The sequence below is a fragment of the Aulonocara stuartgranti genome (assembly GCF_965226115.1).
Source record: "Aulonocara stuartgranti genome assembly, chromosome: 4".
Taxonomy (NCBI): Eukaryota; Metazoa; Chordata; class Actinopteri; order Cichliformes; family Cichlidae; genus Aulonocara; species Aulonocara stuartgranti.
Window position 1 is genome coordinate 1,577,961 of NC_138942.1, and position 9,387 is coordinate 1,587,347.

At 40.1% G+C, this 9,387-nt stretch overlaps 1 long non-coding RNA gene across 3 annotated transcripts; it reads left to right on the plus strand.

Annotated features, from left to right (window-relative positions):
* The first annotated feature begins 5,458 nt into the window (after positions 1 to 5,458).
* Positions 5,459 to 8,543, plus strand: LOC309704155. 3 transcript variants are annotated; one of them, XR_014276156.1, is made up of 6 exons: positions 5,459 to 5,500; positions 5,622 to 5,753; positions 6,202 to 6,237; positions 6,596 to 6,746; positions 7,113 to 7,203; positions 7,792 to 8,543. It is a non-coding gene; the product is annotated as an uncharacterized lncRNA (long non-coding RNA). The 3 variants fall into 3 exon arrangements; XR_014276157.1 differs by lacking the exon at positions 5,459 to 5,500 and having other exon boundaries at positions 5,564 to 5,753; XR_014276158.1 differs by lacking the exon at positions 5,459 to 5,500 and having other exon boundaries at positions 5,564 to 5,753; positions 7,118 to 7,203.
* Positions 8,544 to 9,387: the final 844 nt, after the last annotated feature.

Below are 9,387 nucleotides of genomic sequence, written 5' to 3' on the forward strand. Positions count from 1 at the left end.
GCTTGCACTGGAGTGGTTCGCAGCTGAGTGCGAAACGGTGAATCAGCAGAATGAGAATCAGCACCTCCAAATCCAAGGCCATGGTCCTCAGTCGAAAAGGACTGAGGAGAGCCCACTCCGGGTCAGGGACGAATTCCTGCCCCAGGTGGAGGAGTTCAAGTATCTCAGGGTGTCTTCAAGCAACTTAAAGAAGTCCAGACGCTTTTCTTTGCTAGCTCCTTTGACTATCTCAGGGTGTTGTTTTCTGTTTCAGTTTCAGTTTCAAGTTTATTTCTATAGCACATTTAAAAGTCCCAGGTACATCAAAGTGCTTCACAGACGAGCCACATTTGCGGGGTTACAGCAAGTTCACAAGTTACGGGAGAAGAGAGCGAGAGATCGACAGATGGATTGGTGCTGGGGCTCCAGTGATGTGGACGCTGTACTGGTCCATCATGGTGAAGAGAGAGCTGAGTGTGAAAGTCAAGCTCGGTCGATCTACATTTCTACCTTCACCTGTGGTCATAAGCTGTGGGTAGTGACTGAAAGAACGAGATCGCAGATACAAGCAGCGAAAAGGAGCTTTTCTCCTAAGGGTGGCTGGCCTCTTCCTTAGAGATGGGATGTCACCCATGCTGAGGATGTCACGGCCAGACGGTCCTCGCCAGTCGACCTGCCTGTTCGGGTTGTGTTTGTGTGCACTTTGCTGTTTTCTCCTCTCCGTCCTGTTACTGTGTGTTTGTGTGTATCTGTATATACAAACCTCAGTTACTTATGTATGTAGGAGCACTTTGTGTCTTCCTTCTATATTTTATATTTCCCTTGCTATGAGAGCACCCATAGCAGCACCACCCTCACCCTGGAAGAGCACGAGGTGAGGCGCATGCTGCAGGCTGTTAACCCGAGGAAGGCGGCGGGTCCTGATGGTGTGCCAGGTCGAATATTGAGGGATTGTGCAGGACAGCTGGCTGGGATCTTCACCAGGATTTTCAACAAATCCCTCGCACAGGCGACTGTCCCACTCTGCCTGAAGTCCTCCACCATAGTCCCCTTGCCTAAGAAGCCCCACATCACCGGCCTGAATGACTACAGACCGGTGGCACTCACCCCAGTGGTAATGAAATGCTTTGAGAAGCTGGTCCGCAGACACATCACAGCAGCCCTGCCCCGCAGCCTGGATCCACACCAGTTTGCCTACAGAGCAAACCGATCCACGGAAGACGCTGTAGCCACAGCACTCCATGCTGCATTAACTCACCTGGAAGAGCATGGTAGCTATGTGCGGATGCTCTTCGTGGATTACTGCTCAGCTTTTAACACCATCCTTCCACACAAACTGGTGGCCAAGCTACAAGACCTGGGGCTTCCATACAGCACCTGCATGTGGATCAATAGCTTCCTCTCGGGCCGTAGACAGAGAGTCAGAGTTGGCCATCACACATCCTCAGCCCTGAGTCTCAGCACTGGCTCACCCCAGGGCTGTGTGCTCAGTCCACTGCTCTACTCTCTCTACACACACGACTGCACTCCTCGCCACCACAGCAACATCTTTGTGAAATTTGCAGATGACACCACAGTGGTGGGGCTCATTTCCAAGGGAGACGAGTCTACGTACAGAGACGAGGTGGAGCAGCTGACGTCATGGTGTAAGGCCAATAACCTCCTCCTCAACACTTCAAAAACCAAAGAACTCATAATAGACTTCAGAAGGAAAAAGGCAGAGATCCAACCACTATTCATAAATGGGGACTGTGTAGAAAGGGTGGCAAGCTTCCGCTTCCTGGGAGTCAATATAGAGGAGAACCTTTCCTGGAGTGTGAACACCTCCGAGCTGCTGAAAAAGGCCCAACAGAGACTGTACTTCCTGAGAATTCTCAGGAGGAATAACATCACACAGAGACTGCTGGTGTCCTTCTACAGAGCCACCATTGAGAGTGTTCTAACTTACTGCATATGCATCTGGTACACTAGCTGCACAGGGGCTCAGAGGAAAGCACTCCAAGGGATCATTAACACCGCCCAAAAGATCACTGGCTGCCCTCTCCCCACACTGGAAGTTCTACACAACGCCCACTGTTTTAAAAAGGCCCAAAACATCATAAAAGACACCTCACATCCTGGCCACTCCCTGTTCAAACTGTTGCCCTCAGGCAGATGGTACAGGGCAATCAGAGCAAGGACTAATAGACTCAAACACAGCTGTTATCCAACTGCAATAACACATCTGAATACTACAAAAAAATGTCCATCACGCCACTCTTGTGTTAATCTATGCACGGTCTGAAGCATGTGTGTGGGAATGTATGTGAATGTTTTACTGTTACATCTTATTAGTATTTTAAGTATTCTATCTATTTTATTTATTGAATTTTATTGTTTTATTTATATTTTGATATTGCTAGGGATGATGCAATGATCGGGGACCATTCTTAATTTCGCTGTTCTCATGACAATGACAATAAAGTTTCTGATTCTGATTCTGATTCTGATTCTGTGTCACAAACAAATTTCTCATTGGTGGGATAATGGTTTACTCTATTCTATTCTATTCTATTCTATTCTATTCTATTCTATTCTAGAGATAAGAAAGTTAGGCAAACTTAAAATACACTGTTAAGCACACCCTCATTCTATGGTTAGGTGGACCAGGCCGCTCTGCCATTCTCGCTCTGCACACGTAATCCAAGACACCACTAGGTGCTGATCAGTTGACAGTTTCACCCAGCTCCACACCTGAATGTCCAACACACTTGATAAACATTCATTTCAACAATTAAATTCAATTTATATCATATATATTTCATATTATTATATAATATGTGTTACAACTTTTATAATTTATATAGCACCAAATAAGCACTTTATATTGTAAGGTAAAGACCCTACAATAATACAGAGAAAAGAGATTAAAAACCCCAACAATCGTGAGTGAGTGATGAAGAAACACCCAGTGCATCATGGGAATCCCCCAGCAGCCTACACCTATCGCAGGATAACTAAGGGAGGATTCAGGGTCACCTGGTCCAGCCCTAACTATATGCTTTAGCTTTAGCATAAAGGAAAGAAATTCTGGATTTAACAGGGAGACTTTTCAAAGCCCTAGAAGTTGATGTTTAGTTTGTTCAAAGCTCTGGAAATGCTGATTAGATCACCAAGTATTTCATACAGACAGAAATATTAATTTCACAGGCATTAAAAGTTCCAACAAATAGTTAAAAAGTGACTTTTACAGATTTACAGAAATATAATCTCCAGATTTAACTGCTTCATTATCTACGCAAAAAGCTAATCCTACTGATACTAATCTACCACAACAAAGCTGGCTAACTGCTAGCTGTCACTTTCATTCATTTAACTGTGTAAATCACAGAAAAGTATTTATTCTGTTTCCTTACCTAGAAATGTTTGCAGTCCTAATTTTCAGTTTTAAGACAAGCTTCGCTCGAGTAACGAGTCGAAATTCAGCGTCACGTTTAACCACAGAAGTTAAAGACATTTAAAGAATCGTAAGTGAAATGGCGGCAAAATGCAGCCACGTGTGCAGACGGATTATTCTCCCAAAGCAAGAGAAACAAAACCAATCACAACATCAGGACTCGTTATAAAACCTACTGAATGAAGTCAAAATATTTAAAAGAGCTTGGGATTGTTTCCTTTCTCTGAGTGTTTGTGTAAAAATCACCAGAGGAGAGCTAACTCGTTTTATCATCAGCAGATCTGAGGATCATTTTGTTTTATCTGTAAAATTTGAATAAATTAATCTGCAGTTTCCTAAAACAGAGAAAACCAAACCATAAAGCAGATACATTTTTTCCTTTTAACTTACAAAAGTAATTAAAAAACTTTAACTTTTAACTTTAACTTTAATTTTATTTCGACTTCTTCAGTTGAAAGGATCAGATGTTTGACCTTCTCTGAAAAACTTAACTATGCTCTACATTCATGATATATATTATGTGTATTCTACATAAAGGTTACAATTTAATATAATGTAACATATAGAAGGTCATTGTTGAAGAAAAAATGTACTTTCCTTAGGAGATCTGTAAAATATTAATGTTAATAGTTTTATTAGTTGATTAACTAAGTAGAAATCCTTCATATTGAACTGGTCAGCAGCTCACACTCACTGCACTCAGTTCCACTGAAAAGTTCTCTAAATGCAGCTTGGTGATATTCAGACTCTAAACTTAACATAAAGGAACAATCTGACATCTCTGGACTTAACAACTCTAAATTTCAGAACAAGGCTGAAAATGAATTTCTAACAAAATAACTTCAAAGTAAAGCACAAAGGAGCTGCTACTGACTTCTGTCTTTACTGTAATTTCTGTCCCAAATATCAAACTAAACACCACCATGACTCTCGGTGCATGACAGATACACTCACCCATCTTATCTGGATCTTCACTGGGAACAGGTATCCTGCAACCCTGTGCTAGCTCAATAGAGTCCATGGCTTATTCTGAGTGGTTACAATTCCATTTCACTTCTATTTTAAAGCCTGCTGCTAGTTCCCTCCCCTACAACACTGGCTGTCCAATCAGAACTGTGGTTGAAAAGAACCAATCGGAGGGCTGAACAAAAAGTGCATCAAGCAGAGTACATCCCCATGGGTCTGCCTCCTCACCCTCTTCTCTCATTTACATCATTACATAAAGAGAACTGGAAACATTACAAGAGAACCAACATCCATGTCTTTCTCATGTACAAGCTAAAGTTTCACATAAAACATTCCAGGTGCAAATAATCCCTCAACCTCCAGGGCTGAAAAATGAACCAACCCCAGAGGAAGGAGGGAAACGTGGCTCTGTGGTGGTCTTTCACAGAGCCCATGGACAGCAGTCATTGTCTACATGTTGTAACTGTTTATTAACACCAGGGGACAGTGTCACAAATGCCCGATCATCCAGACTTTAGCTTGTGTTGTTGTTGGTCCTTCAGCCACGGGGAAGAATGATGTTATAATGCAAAGAGCTAAGCTTAAGTTCTCTATTCTAGCCAAAAATGTTCCCCAATCAGCATTCGATGGACACATGGCATCATCCACAACACGTCCTCACTCCCAAAGCGTAACATATTATGCTATGTGACAAATAGTCGGGATGTTGCGCTTTCGGCCACCCAACACATTTCTATGTTACGCATTGGGAAACAGGAGGAAACATGAGAACCGTCTGGACTGAATCTGCACATTTACATGTATTTAATTTTTTTGGAAAACATCTGACACCATTAATGTTGTGGTTAAGGTTAGGCATAAGGTTACGGTTAGGGCTGGAATACATGGCTGGAACGTGTGTTACCGCTGGAACCGTCATTCATAATCCGGAGAGTATCTCAGGAATGCCCAAGGTTACCTTTCACATTCCCATGGCACCGCTTGGGATGTGACAAATCGCCGGTATGTTATGCGTCAGGAATGACAACGGGCTCTCATCCATGTTGGGTTTTTGGACGACTGCATGCAGGCCCATTTGCATACACTGAAAAAAAGGGACTGGCCATCTCTTGGATTTATGTAAGCATCTTGCATGTATTTAACACAATTGCCTCATGTTTTAAAGTTAAATGTAAATATATAGTGTAAAAACTACATGATATGCAGAAAGGGTGTATTAAATTGTTCATATCATGTTCAGGTGACGTAAGTCAATAAGATAGCAACGTTAAATCTCGTGAAACCACGCGTGATTTCATCTCGCGGGCTTTGGATCGTGGTTTAAAAAAGGCATCCATCTCAGTCAAGTCGAGCAGCCAACTCTACGTTTTTGGTATGTCTTGATTTTTTTAATTCATTTTTACCATAATTCAGCCAAATGTAGTTAAACGTCTAGAGTGTCGCCATGTAACATGCTAAAAAAGAGCCGTTAGCTTATTTGCTGTTTTATCTGTTGTCAAAGAATTGGCGCTTTTTCATTTGAATTTGTCTTTGGCACAAGAGCCGTAATATCACATTAAACCTAATTATGAGGCACTCATAACATAATTTGGTTTTCTGTGTGAATAGATTTGCCAACTGACTCTTCAGTTACATTGTGTATTTACTGCACCGTGGTGTTAGTGGGATTTTGGACATTGAACAGCTTTAGCTAATATCATCAGCGGCATTATGCTAGCTTACATCCCTACCCCTCCTGCCCTCACCTGCTGTCCTTTTGTTTTTGTTTTTGTTTTTGTTGATGCACATTGAGAGACCACATCTATTCTGCATTTCACCAGGAGTCAGCTGATGGATTGTGGGTTCAAGGTGTTATGGTAAGAAAGTATATTCTATTTTCGTTTCTGTAACTTAATTATAATAGGTTTTTTATAATTATTAGGTGCATGCATACTCACCCTATTAATACAACTGAGAAATCCAAAATCTGCCATAGGTTTATCTTATACCTGTATGTGTTGCCAGAAAGGTGATTACTGGACTCGCATTAATGCACACTTGAACTGAAATGAGGTTGTAACTTGTGGGTTCTTGGGTTGCAAATCAGAAACAAACATCTTTGGATTTTTTTTAATCCCATAAGATCTGGAAACACAGTTTTTATTCAACAAAACATTACTGATTAACCAAGCACAGTGCCTGCTGTTATTTCAAAATAATTTTATGTCATTTCAGATAAAATGCAGCATTCCAGTGCATCCCAACCATGCATACAGTCAAGGTTTCTGACGGAGCTGAGTTTTTCTCTGACAGTCTGCTGAAAGTGTTTGCAAAGTGATCGGGGGAACAGGGCACAAAGCTAAAGGATGTAGCTGCCATGATGACAGTAAGAACTTTAAAATTCTTTAACTACAAAGTGTATATGTATTGCATTAGGTCAGTAAAAGATTTTTATGCTACATCCATTGAAACAGTCAACTATTACCTGTGAGTAATGATTCCACTAAAAGGATGCCATAATTTTCGTCATGCATTTACTGGCCCACTGAGAAAAAATTATCTTTTTTTAAAAATAAATGTTCTGGAAACTATATATCCATAAAGTTGATGTCAAACAGGAACTTTTGATATTGCTTTGTAGATGCTGGTGTTGCATGTTGACTGGTTTAAAAAGTCAAGAGTTTTTGTCTGGGATCATTTTCTTCTGTGCTACTGAAAAGTTCACAAATCTCTGTTTTCTTTGTTATAATAGTCAAGGATGACATTAATGCTCGGAGTCCCTCATCAAAGTGCTCCGCATCTGTGTGAAAGACAATTGCAACATCTTGGTGCAGGAGTTCATGGTGAGTGTTTTATGAGTAGATTGTGGCTTTGCAACATTTAAAAATGCATTTAGTTATCCACTTGATCCTCATTGGACTGGTTAGGACCAGTAGTCCTCTTTAATAATTTGAAGTTCACATGAGGCCTGGTAGTGAACTCGGCCGCCGGCCCTTGAGGCCCCACCCCTGTATTAGGGGTCACATCAGTGTGAAAAAACTTTAAATTTGTCATTCTAGTGAACAAAGGAAAATCCCACCAATATTTACATTAGCTTTTGTTTGAAAAAATGACCAACTGACCAACAGCTAACCAAATTGTGGGGCTGAAAGTCTAAATTCTAACATCTTCTGAGTGACATAACCTGGATTTCTGATGGGCCGGTGTCTTTCTAACAAAAACTAATGTAAAGCATTTGAAATTATTATGTTTTTCACCCTCTCTTAGAAACTCTGTTAGACCATGAATGGCAGCATGGCAGGCCACTCTTTGGCTATAGCTATTTACTATGTTGCTTGCATTGGTTTAAATTACTCTAACATTAGAACTGGTAGATTCAAAAGAGATGAGTTTAAAAAGGAATCTTAAAGAAATGTTTTGTGTTTAACCAGGACTTGACTGAGGCCACTGCACAGATTGAGAAAACCACAATGAACATCTGTCTCCAGAGGATGCACCAGGCAATGACTTTTCTGATGTTGTTCTTCAAGATCTGGATAATGTGACCTTTGCAGTAGCCATGCTGTTTGGACCTTTTTTATTCCTTCAACATGAGTTACCCATCACAACTCTGCTACACTTTTGAGGTGATTCAAAGGGTGGTAATGGAGTTGGATGCAACTCAGCTCTCAAGAAAAGCTCACAACTAAGACAAAACTGCTCCTGCAACGAAGCTCACTGTTATGCATGTGAGGTGACCAGCTCTAGGTGAGAGGACATTTAAATCTCACACTTGTTCTGCTGCATTTTTGAAGCTCAATTCCAGAAACGGATCGCAGGGTTCATTTGTATATACTCTGCAACTGCCATGAGGACAAGCCGTTTTTTGTTGTTGTTTGTTTTTCCTTTTGCTCTGTACAAGTTCTGTTTGTCTGTTTGGCAGCATTTTTAAATTTGTCTTTGTATTTTTTCTTTCTTTTACTAGTGAAGAGATGTAGCGTGAACAGTTATGCAGTCTAAATATCCCATATGGGTCGTGTGAAATGGTATTTTCAATTTCATTCAGTTGAAGTAAAGAACGTTGAATATTTCTAAGTGTGCTGTTTTGAACCAAGATGTCACAGTATGATCAGTGCTGTATTTTTTGACAGTCACTGTATCAATGTTATTTTTGCGTCTCTTGAATAAAGGTTTTGACCTGCAAGTGCTAATTTCTTTAGTTATTGGGGTAAAATGGGTAATGTTAATAGGAAGGTGTTTGCCAATTCAGTAACCTAATTTAATGTTAATGGAAACTAACATTACCTCAAATTGTTTAGTTATAATTGTTGTTTAACTGAATCTTGATGTCAGAGGCCTTAAATAGAATGTTTTGTATTGTTCTTTCCCAACATTTTTCAAAAGAAACAGTCTAATTTCTTTACTGTGATTGATTCCAGAGAACACGGAAGAACTGACATTATTTAACTGTTGATTTATGTAGATTCAGTGGAGGAGTAATGTCAGTTTAATTCTTTACCTACTGCAGTGAAATTAGACATTTTGTTTTGAAAGGTTACTGGTGGATGCCAGCAACCATCTTGGAAGAGAACAATACAATCTGTTATAAGGCCTCCATTTGAAAATTGTGTATTTGATACTAGAATATAATAGCAAAATGTAATTTGAAGATAACATGTAGTATTTAAGTGACCAAGTAGTATTGGGTAAAAGTTATTGAATCGTGTTGGGATAACGTGAGAAAATTGTGAAGGATTAAAATATTCCAAGAGCTCAAATTACTTCATCAAAACATGTTTAAGTCACATTTTATCAACACAAATTGCACAAGTTTATTGAACATGAATAAATTGTGTTAATTTAACTCAATTGTTTAAGTTGCTGCCGAAGCAAAACATCTGTGTGCAACAAATGTCCACCATTGAATTAAGTAAATCCAACAACATATTTTTTTCAGTGTAGGTAGCAAACCCCTCTGTACTGGCAAATACCAACACTGGCACAGCTGTAGCACCACAAATTCGCTGTGAAGAAATGCACAAAAATGT